Source organism: Euprymna scolopes, chromosome 21, assembly GCF_053919585.1.
Source record: "Euprymna scolopes isolate OS-2025 chromosome 21, ASM5391958v1, whole genome shotgun sequence".
NCBI classification, from domain to species: Eukaryota; Metazoa; Mollusca; class Cephalopoda; order Sepiida; family Sepiolidae; genus Euprymna; species Euprymna scolopes.
In genome coordinates, this window is record NC_136502.1 from 50,585,477 (window position 1) to 50,603,892 (window position 18,416).

Sequence of the window (18,416 nt, forward strand, 5' to 3'; positions counted from 1 at the left end):
AATATCTGCGGTTTTTTTTGTTGATGAATACTTTAGGAAAATTAACTAAAATAAATGACGTTTGAAAATCAGTGATTGTGTTTGCAAGACGAAAAGTTTCTTTAAGAAATAACATTTTTTAAATGAATGAAATTACTCAAAACTCGAACATGTATTGTTTTTTAGGTTTGGGAAAATGTGAAATTTTTCTGATTATTTTTCCAAAGTAATAACCATTTCTAAATAATTTAAAACGATTTCTTGTGGGAAAATATGTTATTTATTTAGGCAAGCAGTTTTCATAAGTAAATTATTTCCAATATATATAGATCTATGAAAGTGAGAATATGTGTGTGTGTGAAGACAACTCTCAACAAATTTTGATCTACAGACATGAAATTTGGTATATAGGGTATTCAGACACGTGGAAAGATTTTAATTTGTTTTCATTCAGAAAAAAGAGTTGCTAAGGAGTCAAAATTGAAAAATTTGTACTTGAGGATTTTTATCTGTTTGTCAACTGATTCACGACTGTGCATGCACGAATTATTCACATGACAGCTTCCTTATGTTAAGAATAAGTATGTTTGAAAACACTTTTTAGAGATTGTGGCAAGCTGGCCTAATGGTTATCATACTTCACTAACTGTCTTTAGGTTTTGGTTTCGATCTCAATTTGTATTACTTTTTTTACTTACAGGAAGTGAACTGTTTAGAAAAAACAATACTCCCATGCACAGGTCTCAGTTTCTTTCTGTTTTTTACTTGATTTTTTTTTAAAAGAAATTTAACATTACATTTAATACCGGGAAACTCTGAGTACATAATCAAGGCATTTACATTTATTTCGAGGTACAGTAGAAACCCTGGATACGGCATTAAAAATTAGTAACAAAATACAGTACAGTATATAATACACATGTATATAATCAAATAACATTATAAATAACACTGTAAGGTGGAGAAAATACCGCAATTAGGGACTGGAAAAACTATATTCCACATTATAACCGTAAAAAAATGTATCCTAGGGCCACTGTATCCCGGAGTTATACTGTAAATTCTTCACAAAATGTCAATAAATTTTGTGATTGTCCCAAATCGAACACTTACAAAAATGAAAACAAAAAAATTCTAAAATGCAGAAATGCGAATTTCTTCAGCATCCTCTGTTTATTTAATATAATAAATGTCCCAATAATTACATGGAACTTTGTCAATGATACTACTATCAGTTATAAGACTAACCTCGATAGATCATCGGACCAGATAATTTCTGGTTCTGGAAACCTGCCAGATCAATCAACGGCCATAACAAAAATTAATTGCAAATTCTTTATTTATAACTATTTCACAAATACTTTTATTCAATACCTGAGAAATACGGGGGAATTTCCAAAGGTAATGCCTCCTATTTTTTCATGACTACCGAACAGATCAGGGATTGCATTGTTATGATAACTGATTTTATGCATTCATGACCTGAAAGTTTCATTTCTCTGTTATAAATAATGATAATGTGTCATTAAATTCTATGGAGAAAAAATTGAACTGATCAACATTCATCGGTGCCTGTTGAATCTTTGCAGTCGATGTCAGCATAGTTAGTTGGTAGGTTTATCAATTTCAGAGTAGCAATAGAGATGTGAGTTACAACCGAGACATAAAAATAGGCTGGCAAAAGTGCATAGAGAATGGTGGTGACTATGTTGAAAAATAAATTCTGGAACACAAAAAGTCACTACTTTTCTTTGTACCATTCCTGTCTTCATAGCTCTATCAATTTTGACACTATTGCAAATGAAAATGTAGCCAAATATAAGAGAGAAAATGTTTTCTCTGCATGTGACTACATTATTACACAATTCAATTAACACTGGATTTTTATTAGTTATACTTCCATAGGCAAAACAAAAACTACAGTAAAAACAACTAAGATATGGTTAAATGACTAATTACAGAGAAGTAAATTATAAAATGTTTTTCACAAGTTTCTCGATCTCTATAAATCAACCGACATATCAAATGTTATAAGGTTTTTAAATTTCTAAGATGAGGATTGATAATTCGTATTATTTGGATTATTTGAATATCTGTTTTCATCTTAAGTGTCATTTTTGGCAAGGTTGTAAAAGATGGAACCTCCGACTATTTTCAGGTGTATATTTTAAATACACCTGCACGGAATTTTGAATGGAACCCTTTATTTAATCCATGGGGTAATATCGACCCATAGCATAACAGATAACATACTTGGTAAAATTCAGTTCTAAGGGCCCCTCTTGAATGTGAACGTTCGAGGTGCTTCTGCACTATTTCAGAAATCATAAAACTGAATTTCATATGAAAACAGTATTATCTACGTATTTCTCATATTTTTAAGGTGATTATATCAAAAAATTACGAAAATCGATAAGGTAGAAAATTATTTATCAAAGAAAATAAAAAATAGAATTTGATGAAAACGATCATAAGACAAAGGAGAGTTCAGTAGGGAGGTAATTTTCCGGTTTGATTTAAACAAGATGGCGGCAATTTTTTACCTGCTAACATGATTAAAATTGTTTTGCTTGTTTAATAATTCAGTAATATTCAGGCAATTTCCACTACATAATTTGAAAGCTACTATTGTAACTTATTAGAATTAACAAAAAGTCAGTTAAAACCATTGTTTTTTATCATAAAACTCCATTTATCGACTACAAAATCTTGTCCCAATATATAAAAGTGCCATGTTTGATCCCCAGTGTATATGGTACTCCACATATAATTGCAAATTACTTAGGACTGTTATGTTATGCAGTACTTCTATTGTTTTTACAGTGTCGTCTATTTACTTCATAAATCGTGTACCAGAATGCACGGCGAATATATATAACAAACACTGTCAATTTTGATTATGTAAAAAAAAGTGATAATTTATTCTCTCCACAATACTTTCACAGTATGCTATGGAGGGATGGATGGACTGGGGTGAGAGAGAGACGTGAAATGGCAGGTGACTTGTTAATGACTGATGACACCCAGGTCAGCTACCTCTGCTGTCTTTTTCCCTCTCTGTCTGTTTAACCCACATTCATTTTTTCATGATTGTCAAATCAAAGCCACATTCCTAGTGGTTGTTTACATTTTCAAAAACTTGGTCAGCTAAAGAATGTTGAATTCCAAAGCTTTTGTACATTCTTTCCAATGTTATGATTTCTGGTGACATTTCTTGTTTTGAAAACTTGTCAACAATATTTGCATGTGTGCACCCAGCTCAATATGTGTGTGTGTTTGTGTGTGTATGTGTGTGTGTACTATCAGCAATAATTCCAGTATTGCCTGGAATACTATGCAACAGGACTTCTACCCAGCGGTGGCTGATGGAATGAGAGCATGCTACTCTAGTGAATTAAATAAAGAGTCCTATTCAAAATTTTGTGCAGATTCCCGAGTTCAACAGAAAGATTCCCGAGTTCACCAAGATACATGTAAAGAAAGTTAACGACTACATTGGTCCAAACGTGGAGATAATTCTCAAGATGAAAGCAGCTATCTGAATAATAAAAATACTATGAAGAATAAATGAGCTTATTCCTAATTTTGCCTCCGTTAGGCGTTAAATAAATAATTACTTTTGAGTGAGTTGTGACTTGCTTTGAGTATTCCTGAACAAGTTTTCTGTTTTTCTTTGAATCTAAATAAAAGCTTTCCTTACACACATTGAATCATGGACCTGTTCACACAATAGTGAGGCATAAATTAAAATGAATTTATTATTTGTCAAACTGATACCAATGTGGATTATGGAATCGATTAATGGATTATGTTCATATATATTACAATTTATGAGAACACTATCTTCAGCACATTCGTTTTTTTTCTTTTTGCTGTGAAATATATTTTTTAATTTTCTTTTCTGTATAGATAATAAAATTTAGAAATGAACCTATTATAACAACGAACAACCTTGTCTGCTTTCACTGACATGATATCAGAATTAAAGTGTGGAACAACCTGATATGTATTCACTGTGGCCGGTTGTTAAAAATGCATTTGTCCATTCTATATAAATGTTAACATCTACCTTTGTCATGTACACAAATGTATATACACACTGACAGTGAAGTAAAAATCACAACACAGTTGATCTACAAAAAATATATTGCTTTTATTTCACACTGACAAATCAGCTTTTGATTATAAATTATTACTCTGTGCTTTGACGTTTATGAAAGGAACACGGTTATGTTGGATGTCAAGCGGTGAAGAAATGGTGACACAGCCTATCTCTGAACAACTAACTGATTTTTCTTTGTGACGATTTATTTATAAAAACATTATTTTCCTACTAGAATGTTTAATACTTCCTTTGTCTTGTTTCAACCTTTCACTGATATTCTATTACATATTTCTGAGTCAAATTACGTATTCCTGTAGACAATCGTGGAAAATCCCAAATTCTTCACATTGAATCCATTTGTATGTGCAACCGATCGATTTTTTTTCTTCCCGGGGTTGTCTGCCAATATTTAACAAGCCTGTCAGAGGAGGTCGCGATGATGACTATCATATCCAGATTTAACATGTTCTTGAAAAAAATGAAGACTTTATGTGGATGTAAATATTTTCTACCAATTCCTTTACATGGATGTAAATATTTTCAACCAATTCCTTTACATGGATGTAAATATTTTCTACCAATTCCTTTACGTGGATGTAAATATTTTCTACCAATTCCTTTACGTGGATGTAAATATTTTCTACCAATTCCTTTACATGGATGTAAATATTTTCTACCAATTCTTTCACGTGGTTCGTTTGACTTTACTATTTGTTTTGCCAAAGCAATTTTTGATTTTCTTTTATAAAAATCGAAATGTACACGTATTTATATTAAACTATAAAATATTTTGGAGGGAGTTTTTCTTATTTTTAGATCGATGGCTTTATAATGAAATCACTTTAATAAAAATATAAATCAAATTATATTTCACTTTTTAAAAAAGCTCAGATAAGTACATTTATAAACTAATGCAGAAAAAGATACTTTACAATACAAGACAAATTTCCTAACTGAGACTTTGAAATGCTTGAAGTAAGCGAAAGATTGTTTGCAAGAAATACAAAGTTAATAGAAAGATGAATGAATTCTCTGTGATTAAAAAAATAAACTAAGAACTTTTCTATCTTCTATTTTGGGATCCTTGAGATAAGGATTGATAATTTGTATTATAGATTGGCGGCACAATGGATAAAAGTCCTAGAAAACAATGTGTCATTATTCTGAATGTTGAATGTTAAATTCTAACTAACAATACTAACATAGCATCGAAATTTTTAACAGAATTTTTCATTTAATCCAGGGATGTAATTGGCCTCGATTCTGTCGGATATGACGTCTTAATATTTTATTATTGAAATCTTTTAATATAAGTAATTTGTATAATTATTCATTTATTTGCAAACTGTTATCTGTCGAAAATTTAATTCCGACTGTAGTTGGGCTGGATGGTCCGAGATGGGGCTGGTATAAAGATTTTGGGAGTCAGTTAACAATTTGTAGAAGAAATATGACGCATTGACTCTCTGCTGAGATGTTGGACTAGCTCCGAAACGAACCAACAACCCCCGCATTTCGAAGAGGCCCCATCCGTACCATACCTAACACCACGCCTGGACATGGAAAGGTGCATTTACGTCGGCAATTAACTGGTTACAGATAAAATACTCACTGAGGTACTATTACCAACCTAAATATCACGTAACATCAATAGACGCAATATTAGCTCCACTGGCAGACAGGGAACACCACAAAACACGGACAACATCGGCACCCCTTAGAACTCTCTCGAATGAAGTGGCGTGCACCAAAGACCAACCTCTGCCCTAAAGCATGGTCAATATATATATATATATATATATATATATATATATAATATATCCAAGGACCAGCACCCTCCACCACTCCTCCCAGTAACAACGTAAAATGGCAGAGTTAAAGACGCCTTGGAGTAGAACCGACCTCGGACCTCCACGCCTCCTTGGCATTTATCCTTTCCTAATTTTTTTATGCATATCCTTATCTTCATTTGATTTCATCATTTATTTATTACGTAAAAGGTTGACTCAGTAGGAGGCATGGTTTTAAACGCCGGCTGATCATAATATTTTTAAAACTTTTGACTACTTTTTGATTATGTTTGAAAATCTCTCAAAGAAAAAAATTGTATGAAATTAAAAAAATACCTAGAAAGTCTTATCACAAATCTGAAAAACTACATTTCACGTAAAAAAAATGCATTATGAAAAAGAACGTGTTTAAATTTTTCTGACAAGATGAATATAAGTTTTCTAGTATTATTTCCAATTAAATTAAGATAAAGTCTTAAGATAATGAATTAATAAAATAAATGTACTTAACTTTTGCTAATAAAAGGAAATAATTATCCAAAATTGTGCAAGATGTAGCAACGAAGTTTGTTTACTAATGCCAAATAAAACATGGCGGCAAAATTCAAAAAGTATGGAAGCACGTAAAAACTTCTACAGGCGTATCTGAAAATGACGTCAGGTGGTTGGAGGGAGAGAGGGGCAGGGTCAAAACTAACTTTTTTTTTCTCAGAGACGTGCATTCATACATAACTATACTGAAAAATTATATCGATTTTGTTAATACGGACTTATATGTATAAATGAAAAATAAAACTCATTTTATTTTACTATTGGAAAAAATAGTTCATAAACATATTTAAAAAAATGGAAGTTCAGAAACATTGTACAAGCCTTTTTCAAGTCTCACACAAAACACACATTCATATTTCAAGCTGTCATATACATACGCGCACACAAACAAACGCGCCCACGTCCACACACGTACATACACTCACATTCACGTATATATACACACACTCGAACACGCACATGGACGACGTCACTTCCGCTTTCTAGGGAAATACACATGCGCAAGATACACTCTGGAAGCGAGTATAAAACAAGGCAATTAGCTGTTTCTAATCCTCTTAAGAACCAACTCTCAACGAGAGAGGTTGGGCGGAACAAGCCGCCGCCGCTTCGGCGCACGCGCACCTCACACCCACTTCCTACTACGTATGGGGCACGAGCTAATGACTGTAGGTATACATTCTCACTCTTTCTCTCTACATCTACTACTGGCCACTAAGAACACCTTCGCGTCGCTGACTACTAACTGATGACAACTCTAATATCCTCTTCCTTACCTACACGCTGGATTCTCATTTCCACTACAACACTCACTTCAATTCCCACGCGCGAACAAACAATAATGACCCGAACTTGAGATGAAAACACATTTCCTATTCTGGCTACAACACCAGTCCTGCAACGAACATTGGTTACATACGCGCGCACATGTTATAAGTAAAATGTTCATTTCTTTCAACAGCAAATAAACGACATTTATCTTCTCCATTAATTGAGTCTTTGTTTCCTTCAATTCCCATTCGTTTCATTATTCTTTTGTAACGGGATTGGGGTATTTATATATCCTAGTCCCCTACAACATATCAAAGTTATAAGTTTGTTAAAAAAGTTCAAATAAAGACTGTTTGAATAAAACTTCTATTTTTATATTTGCATTTACAAAAAAATAATAAAAAAAGATACATGATATACAGTTTTGGTCAAATTGTGTGACGTTACTTCCACCAAATGACTTTGTAAATAAAGGGGTGTCAAACTTTACTAACGTCAATATTTTGGTATACATTCGGAGTTCAACCTAAAATAAATTTTCAAAAAACACTACAGAAAAAATGTTCATATACATGTCATGCAATAAGCATGTTATATTCTAAAAGTCACATATGTTGATCAAATCCTTTTTTTAGAAGATAAATACATAAAAAAAAATAATAAAATAGCTAATCCAAACACACTTGGAGTGTTTTCGAACATGTTTTTCCTCACATGTACACACCCACATGTATGCACGCCCATACGCACATATACATACATATATTCACGTTCACGTATATACACTCACATTCATGTGCATACACACACACGCTAATGTACACACATGTACGCATGGGAAACTTCACTTCCCCTGAAAGGAAATCTAGACATGCACAGTCAAAAAACTGACCCCGGTATAAAGATCAACAACAACCATTCAACTTCCTTTTTTTCTTCCCTTTTTGCCTGGGTTCGTCAACCAGGCAAGTTCACGTCCACAGCTCTTGGCTTGAAGACTTTTCCACGTGGACGACTGCTATCATGTACGAGCGGCTTTGCTGTGGCCAACACACACACACACACACTCTCTCTCTCTCTTTCCTTTTCTACATGCAGGACTGCAATTTCTCGTTTCTCTACTTTATTCCTGTCTTCTCCACACGCATAGTCGTCAACGACTGAATGATCACTTGTTTCACCTAAACCCTTTATTTTCGACAGAAAATAAATAACACGTTTATTTTATCCAGCAATTGAGTTTTGTTTCCGTCTTTCCATTCGTTTCATTATTTTCTTTTGTAGCAAGTTAGGATATTTATATCCTGACCCGTAACAAGTGATTTCCCTTAGATCATCCTCTTTACTCAAATAGGATATTACCAAACACTCTACTGCAACCATTAACATTCCAGATACACATTTGAAACGTAATCCGCAAAAAATTAATTATTCATATGTATATAAAAAGAGACTACAATAATTCTCAACAATATTACTTAATATTCTTCACAACTTGTATCCTAGACATTGATTTGACAGCCAGTCTGTGACACTGACTTCCGGAAATAACAAATAAATGAATAAATAAAACAGACATATGAGTGCCCCACCAAACAATTGTACACGTTTTCTTTTTTATCCCCCCACCCAAAGAAAAGATAATACTCTCGAAAATTAGGGACATCAACACTTACCATCTTGTACACGTATTGGCAAATAAATATAATTTAAAAATTTTACTAATATAGTCATTATTCTTTTATATATTAACTCGTGTCCACAGTGTTTCCTACGAACGGCATTGATATAGCCTTCAAACACAATTAGTCTTTATTTGCACTTTTAGCAACAATTTTTTAAAAGTTTTTTATTTGAAATTTTAAGAAATATATGTTTATGAAATTATAATATTTTAAAAATTTATTTAATAAATATGTTTATAAAAGTATAAAAATAAAACTACTGTAGTCAAAATAACAAATTAAATTATTGAAATTAAAATAACAAAATTTAAAACATCATAAAAATAAAACATATCCTCAAAATAGTTTATACAGATTTTTAGCAGTGTTTTCAATAATTCTTTAAACAAATAAAAGCCCAAAAGGTGTTTTCAGTGTGTGGCCTTTTTAAAAAAATTTTTTTTTTTGGATTGAACTTTGCGCTTTTCGGATTATTTTGTTATATTTTTTTATAGATATATATTTTTTAAATTTTTTTTGGCCGTGTTTTTTTTTTGGGGGGGGGGAAATGGATACTTTTTTTGCCGTGTTTTGTGGATAGATGTTTTTTTTTTTTTTTTTTTGCTGCGTTTTTTCTTTTCTTTTTTGAATGGATATTTTTTTTGCCATGTTTTTTTTTTCATTTTTGGATGGATATTTTTTTTGCCATGTTTTTTTTTTCATTTTTGGATGGATATTTTTTTGGAGCCGTGTTTTTTTTTTGTTCTTTTTTTTTGTCTTTTTGGATGGATAAGTTTTGTTTGGCAAGAGTTTTTGGAGGAGACGGAGGGGGGGATGGATTTTTTTTCTTTCTTTTTTTTTGCCAGAGATTATAGTTATAGGTAATTATTAAAAGGAAAATTGATGCAAGTCCAGGTGATCATTTTTGACGATAAACAAAAACAAACAAGAACCTTTACGAGCACCTTTTATTTTCTTGAAAAATAATGATAATAAACCCTACTTTACGAGAACACGACTGTTTTTGTTTTAGTAATTATTTTTTATTCAAACGTAAAAAATAAAAAATTCAATTTGACTTGAACTTTGAGATTTTCTCAATTTTTTAAGCTGGATTTAACAACAACAAAAAAAAACAAAAGGAAAACAAAACAAAGTCAGTTTTGATGCTTATGCACTTATGTTACCGTGATTTTTTTGTACTTGTAAAGTTTAATTAAGACATTAAAAAAATATTGAACAAAAAATATATTGTATGTACTTGTTATGGAACAAAGTTTTCATGCAAAAAATTTTTACGTAATTTGATCAAGTTTTTTTTTTTTCACAAATCAAATCAAATTTTGATGAGATTGATCAGATAGCGGCCATCTTTTTTTATTTTTTTCGCTTAGGAAAAGGGGGCACCAGGGGGAGATAACTCCAATCACTGTTTAAAGTTTGTCAACATTTGACGAAATTATTTTGAAACATGAGCCAAAAAATACTTAAATAAATATTTTAGGGTTTTTTTTGGGGGGGAGGGGGGACGCTTATTTTACTGGGGTTCTGTATCTTTTTTTAATCCTTTTTTCATTTTGTCCTTTGTTAATCAATTTTTTGTTTAAAGGCACCCCCATCAACTTCCCATATTTCCTCCTATAACACAGAACACGCTAGGTAACATACAAATATCTGTGCATGAGGTCGCCAAGCTAATCAAGAACCTTGATTCCAGTAAAGCTACTGGCCCTGCCGGCATCCCAATTATAATGTTAAAAATGCTTCAACCAGAACTTGCTCCCATACTTACGAAACTCTTAAAGCGTTGCCTTAAAGAGAAGTGCTTTCCAACACCCTGGAAAACCTCATCAGTATGCCCTGTATTTAAGAATTCAGGTGATAAGTCATCTCCCTCTCAGTACAGACCAATAAATCTCCTGTGTGTCATGAGTAAGTTGCTGGAATCCATATTAAATAGAGAAATAGTCAACCACCTCAGCAGAAATAACCTTCTTAGTGACACACAATATGGTTTCCGTTCTGCAAGATCTACCGCAGATGGGCTAATGGTTATATCTCATAGGATTAGTGAATCTCTAGGGCAATTGCTCTTGACATATCAAAGGCCTTCGACAAGGTATGGCATAAAGGCTTACTTCACAAGATTTCCAGTTACGGTATAACTGGAAATATTTTCTCTATCATCAAATCATTTCTCTCTGATAGGCTCATAAGAGTAGTGGTCGATGGACAAAAATCAGACGCCTGCAGTGCTGGAGTCCCTGGGGCCAACTCTCTTCCTGATCTGCATCAATGATCTCCCTAAACACATACTTAAATCATTCGTTGCCATCTCTATGCTGATGACACGACCATCTACGGCAACACATCAAAGGCTGTAAATGATTCTCTCTCCTCTGATCTCGAGGACGTGGTTCAGTGGGGGAAGATGTCGCTGGTTACCTTTAATGCATCTAAAACCAAACTCCTATCTTTACATCATCAACGCTCTGATCCCCATCTGGCATCAATTGAAATGGATGGCTCTCGTCTTTACTCCTGATTTGAAATGGAACATATACATCAAGTTGCCAAGGGCGCTGGAAATGGAACATGCACATCAAGTTGCCAAGGTCGCTGGAAAGATGGTGGGATCCTTCTATTGCTCCAGAAGATATCTCACTACTGGTGCAATTCTCTATCTATATAAAAGCCAAGTACGCCCAAAGATGGAATACTGCTGCCATATCTGGGGGGGGGGGCTGCTGCTAAAAACAGCCTATCCTGCCTTGACAGAGTACAAAATAGACTTCATAGCTTAGTGGGGGATGTCCTTTTCTCTTCCCTGCAACCTCTCTCCCACAGAAGAGACCTTGCAAGCCTATCTTTGTTTTATCGTTATTTCCATGGCAGGTGCTCGTTATGAACTCCAATCTCTGATCCTGAGGATCCTCTGTCGCCAATCTTTTATGAAAAATACCCGTCTAGCTTAATCCACTTTCAAAAATTTCCCCCACTCTTTATCTGTGCCTAAATCAAAACAAAGGTCCTTTCTTAGAACTGCACGCCTGTGGAACTCTGTTCCGTCTGCTTGCTTCCCACCTGACTACAACCTGGATGTCTTAAAGTCCAACGTAAACAAATTCCTGATAAACCGCCCCCTTAAGTAGACACTTTATTAAATCCCCACACTAACGTACTGTACTTGCAATAACTCTTATCCCTGAGTGGCTTCCGGGCCTTGATAAGTGGTGATCACCTTGTAAAAAAAAAATAATAAATAATCAATTTTAATCTCAACGGCAAACATTACAAGAACGTTTAAAATTTCGTGTTATAAAAGGGACAAAAAGTCACGATACACCGTGTAGACAATTTGTTGTCTTATAAAATGGGAGAGTTGAGTAGAGTAATCTATCGACTTAATAACACCGTGTACAACAAGAGTTTCTAAAACGAGTAAGTATTCCTTAATTAATTACTCGAACCAAGTTAAAGGAAAGGATTAGTTTGAAGCTTTCCTTCTCCTAGGTTCGTAGTTTAACATTGTATTCTGCGAATTCCATTAGTCAAGTTGATAACGGTTTGGTTGTTTTCATGAGAGAAAAAATATCGAGTTTATTTTAGAAATTGGCCAGTCTTGCAGTTAAGCCCGGCAAACTCGAAAGTAAGTTCGACAACTCTAGAAGGGTCACATCAGTATTTACACCGTCAAATCATGTGTTATTTTGTTTAGAAAATTATATCGAACGAATTGGAAGTAACCACTTGATTAAATAAAGTTAACGAACAAAATAGGCGCTTATGTCAATGGATCATAAAATCTAAGGGAGGTAACCAGCATAAACATAGCAAAAATAAGCATATTTTGCAAGATATAATTTGGGACACTGAAATAATCTTTATAATCAGTAGAACAATGAAAGAATGTTAAAAAAAAAAAAAAAAAAAATGATTACACGATAACTGTACCTATTTACTATGCCTCCCCACGGGACAGAGTTAGACACCAGGGTCGTTTTTTAACGTGGAGAAAAGGTACAAAAATAAAAATTGTCTCAGTCGTGAAGGATTTCTCCTCCACCGAAAGAGAACAAGAAATAGAAGTGCAGCAGCATCTGAAGAACAGATACTACACTTTGATCTTGTCCCGAAGGTTAGCCGAGTCCGGAAATTGCTGAAACTGTTTACGAAAAGGGGGAAAAAAAGTCAGCGGTTAATCAATATAAAATATAACAATGTTAAGTAACAAAATGAACTTATTAATTAACGTATACAAATCAAAAGCAAACTGTTACAATGTAAATAAACTTGTTAATTAACGAAAAAAAACGAAACTTTTTTAAGGAGATTTTGAAGTATTTGAACCGTCATTTAATTTCTTTTTAAAACGAAAATAAAAAAAATTAAAAATAAGAAATTTGTTTTTCTTTATTTTAGGTAATCAGTCAGCATCATGGAAGTTTTTGCAGGAGATTTTAAAGTATTTAAACCGTCAATTTCTGGCTATGATTAAAGTTTAATTTAATTTTTTTTTTTTTGTTACTATTTTGTAGTTTAATTTTGCAAGGTATAATTTGGGACGCATAATAATTAACTTATACAAACAACGAAAATAGAAAACTTTTTTGAAGTACATTTTGAAGTATTTAAACCGTCAATGTAATTTTTTTTAATGAAAATATTTAAAAAAAAAAATGGCAGTTTAAATACTTCAAATCTCCTTTCGTTATTTTCGTTAATTTAACAAGTTTATTTAATTTTTGTAGTGGATTAATTAACATCATTTAAAATAAGTTTATTTAATTTTTGTAGTTGATTAATTAACATCATTTCAAAAAAGTTTATTTAATTTTTGTAGTGGATTAATTAACATAATTTAAAACAAGTTTATTTAATTTTTGTAGTGGATTAATTAACATCATTTCAAACAAGTTTATTTAATTTTTGTAGTTGATTAATTAACATCATTTCAAAAAAGTTTATTTAATTTTTGTAGTGGATTAATTACCATCATTTAAAATAAGTTTATTTAATTGTTGTAGTTGATTAGTTAGCATCATTTAAAATAAGTTTATTTAATTTTTGTAGTGGATTAATTAACATCATTTCAAATAAGTTTATTTAATTTTTGTAGTGGAGTAATTAACATCATTTCAAACAAGTTTATTTAATTTTTGTAGTGGATTAATTAACATCATTTCAAATAAGTTTATTTAATTTTTGTAGTGGATTAATTAACATCATTTCAAACAAGTTTATTTAATTTTTGTAGTGGATTAATTAACATCATTTCAAATAAGTTTATTTAATTTTTGTAGTGGATTAATTAACATCATTTCAAACAAGTTTATTTAATTTTTGTAGTGGATTAATTAACATCATTTCAAACAAGTTTATTTAATTTTTGTAGTGGATTAATTAACATCATTTCAAACAAGTTTATTTAATTTTTGTAGTGGATTAATTAACATCATTTCAAACAAGTTTATTTAATTTTTGTAGTGGATTAATTAACATCATTTCAAACAAGTTTATTTAATTTTTGTAGTGGATTAATTAACATCATTTCAAATAAGTTTATTTAATTTTTGTAGTGGATTAATTAACATCATTTCAAACAAGTTTATTTAATTTTTGTAGTGGATTAATTAACATCATTTAAAATAAGTTTATTTAATTTTTGTAGTGGATTAATTAACATCATTTCAAACAAGTTTATTTAATTTTTGTAGTGGATTAATTAACATCATTTCAAACAAGTTTATTTAATTTTTGTAGTGGATTAATTAACATCATTTAAAATAAGTTTATTTTTATTTTTGTAGTGGATTAATTAACATCATTTAAAATAAGTTTATTTAATTTTTGTAGTGGATTAATTAACATCATTTCAAACAAGTTTATTTAATTTTTGTAGTGGATTAATTAACATCATTTAAAATAAGTTTATTTAATTTTTGTAGTGGATTAATTAACATCATTTAAAATAAGTTTATTTAATTTTTGTAGTGGATTAATTAACATCATTTAAAATAAGTTTATTTAAGTTTTGTAGTGGATTAATTAAAATCATTTCAAACACGTTTATTTAATTTTTGTAGTGGATTAATTACCATCATTTCAAACAAGTTTCTTTAATTTTTGTAGTGGATTAATTAACATCATTTCAAACAAGTTTCTTTAATTTTTGTAGTGGATTAATTAACATCATTTCAAACAAGTTTCTTTAATTTTTGTAGTGGATTAATTAACATCATTTCAAATAAGTTTATTTAATTTTTGTAGTGGATTAATTAACATCATTTAAAATAAGTTTATTTAATTTTTGTAGTGGATTAATTAACATCATTTCAAACAAGTTTATTTAATTTTTGTAGTGGATTAATTAACATCATTTCAAACAAGTTTCTTTAATTTTTGTAGTGGATTAATTAACATCATTTCAAATAAGTTTATTTAATTTTTGTAGTGGATTAATTAACATCATTTAAAATAAGTTTATTTAATTTTTGTAGTGGATTAATTAACATCATTTCAAATAAGTTTATTTAATTTTTGTTGTGGATTAATTAACATCATTTCAAACAAGTTTATTTAATTTTTGTAGTGGATTAATTAACATCATTTCAAACACGTTTATTTAATTTTTGTAGTGGATTAATTAACATCATTTAAAATAAGTTTATTTAATTTTTGTAGTGGAGTAATTAACATCATTTCAAACAAGTTTATTTAATTTTTGTAGTGGATTAATTAACATCATTTCAAACAAGTTTATTTAATTTTTGTAGTGGATTAATTAACATCATTTCAAACAAGTTTATTTAATTTTTGTAGTGGATTAATTAACATAATTTCAAACAAGTTTATTTAATTTTTGTAGTGCATTAATTAACATCATTTCAAACAAGTTCATTTAATTTTTGTTGCGGATTAATTTACATCATTTCAAACAAGTTTATTTAATTTTTGTTGTGGATTAATTAACATCATTTCAAACAAGTTTATTTAATTTTTGTAGTGGATTAATTAACATAATTTCAAACAAGTTTATTTAATTTTTGTAGTGGATTAATTTACATAATTTCAAACAAGTTTATTTAATTTTTGTAGTGGATTAATTAACATCATTTCAAACAAGTTTATTTAATTTTTGTTGTGGATTAATTAACATCATTTCAAACAAGTTTATTTAATTTTTGTAGTGGATTAATTAACATCATTTCAAACAAGTTTATTTAATTTTTGTTGTGGATTAATTAACATCATTTCAAACAAGTTTATTTAATTTTTGTTGTGGATTAATTAACATCATTTCAAACAAGTTTATTTAATTTTTGTTGTGGATTAATTAACATCATTTCAAACAAGTTTATTTAATTTTTGTTGTGGATTAATTAACATCATTTCAAACAAGTTTATTTAATTTTTGTAGTGGATTAATTACCATCATTTAAAATAAGTTTATTTAATTTTTGTAGTGGAGTAATTAACATCATTTCAAACAAGTTTATTTAATTTTTGTAGTGGATTAATTAACATCATTTCAAACAAGTTTATTTAATTTTTGTAGTTGATTAATTTACATCATTTCAAACAAGTTTATTTAATTTTTGTAGTGGATTAATTAACATTATTTATACAAGTTTATTTAATTTTTGTAGTGGATTAATTAACATTATTTTTACAAGTTTATTTAATTTTTGTAGTGGATTAATTAACATCATTTCAAACAAGTTTATTTAATTTTTGTAGTGGATTCATTTACATCATTTCAAACAAGTTTATTTAATTTTTGTTGTGGATTAATTAACATCATTTCAAATAAGTTTATTTAATTTTTGTAGTGGATTAATTAACATTATTTATACAAGTTTATTTAATTTTTGTTGTGGATTAATTAACATCATTTAAAATAAGTTTATTTAATTTTTGTTGTGGATTAATTAACATCATTTCAAATAAGTTTATTTAATTTTTGTTGTGGATTAATTAACATCATTTCAAATAAGTTTATTTAATTTTTGTAGTTGATTAATTAACATCATTTCAAATAAGTTTATTTAATTTTTGTAGTGGATTAATTAACATTATTTATACAAGTTTATTTAATTTTTGTTGTGGATTAATTAACATCATTTCAAACAAGTTTATTTAATTTTTGTAGTGGATTAATTAACATCATTTCAAATAAGTTTATTTAATTTTTGTAGTGGATTAATTAACATCATTTCAAACAAGTTTATTTAATTTTTGTTTTGGATTAATTAACATCGTTACATTGTAACAATTTACTTTTGTTTTGTGTACGTTAATTAATAAGTTTATTTTGTTATTTAACAGTGTTATATTTTAAGTTCGTTGATTAACTTGTTTTCTTTTTGTTTAAATTTCCGGGACTAACTTCAACTTCACCCGGCGCTTGAAGGTGTATTATTTGTGTAATCATATTTTTTTTTTCATTTAATATTTTTTCATTGTTCTACTGATTATTTCAGCGTCCCAAATTATATCTTGTAAAATATGCTTTTTTTGTGAGTTATCTCCCTTAGATTGAATGATCTGTTGATATAAGTGCCACAAAATATACATTTTTATATATTTATGACTATTTATTTAACAAAAAGAAACAATTTTTAAATGTATATTATTGTCTTAACAGAACAATATAATTTAGAAAAAAACTGAAACTTTGTTGTGTGTATAGCGTAAAACTTGAAAAAAATATTTGAAAAAAATATTTGAAAAAAAATTGAAAACATTAATAATTTGTAATATTGTGATAAAACTTTAATAATTCGTAATATTGTGATTTGATGGTTTTACTTTCAAATTAAATTTAAAAAAACATATTAAAATAATTTTAAAATACCGTGAAACTTTGCTGTGGGCAATAAAATATTAAAATAATTTTTTAAATATTTTTATTAAATATTTTTTATTTTATGTTTTTAAAACTTTATAATTCGTAATATCGTGATTTAATAAACCAAGTACTGATATGACCCTTCTAGAGTTGTCGAACTTTGCCGGGCTTAACTGCAAGACTGCCATAAATTGCAGCATAGAAAAAGGGGGCGGAAGAAATCAACAGTCCACACAAACCGTTACAACAGGCAAAGACACTAAGCATAAGCGACCCATCCGGTGTCAAACGAAAACCTAACCCCGATGTGAAAATGGTCTGATTACCAAAACCGAACTTCCTGCTGGAGTTTAAAAAAAAATGAGCACATTGACATAAAAGAAAAATGGGAAACTTTTGAATGTGTTATTTTTAGTTTTGAAATATATCTTTCAGATTTATTTTTAAATATATCTTGGAGATTTATTTTGAAATATATCTTTCAGATTTATTTTTAAATATATCTTGGAGATTTATTTTGAAATATATCTTTCAGATTTATTTTTAAATATATCTTGGAGATTTATTTTGAAATATATCTTTCAGATTTATTTTGAAATATATCTTTCAGATTAATTTTTAAATATATCTTTCAGATTAATTTTTAAATATATCTTTCAGATTTATTTTGAAATATATCTTTCAGATTTATTTTGAAATATATC

The 18,416-nt window shown here is 29.6% G+C and overlaps 1 protein-coding gene across 2 annotated transcripts in view; it reads left to right on the top strand.

Annotated features, from left to right (window-relative positions):
* The first annotated feature begins 12,228 nt into the window (after positions 1-12,228).
* The window catches only part of LOC145242270 (uncharacterized), a 51,176-nt gene continuing 44,988 nt past the window's right edge, over positions 12,229-18,416 (top strand). The window contains exon 1 of one of the 2 annotated variants that reach the window (XM_080105284.1): positions 12,229-12,302. The gene's annotated coding sequence lies outside the window, so the exon portion shown is untranslated. The remainder of the gene's footprint in view (positions 12,303-18,416) is intronic. The other variant, XM_080105282.1, reaches the window with a different exon arrangement.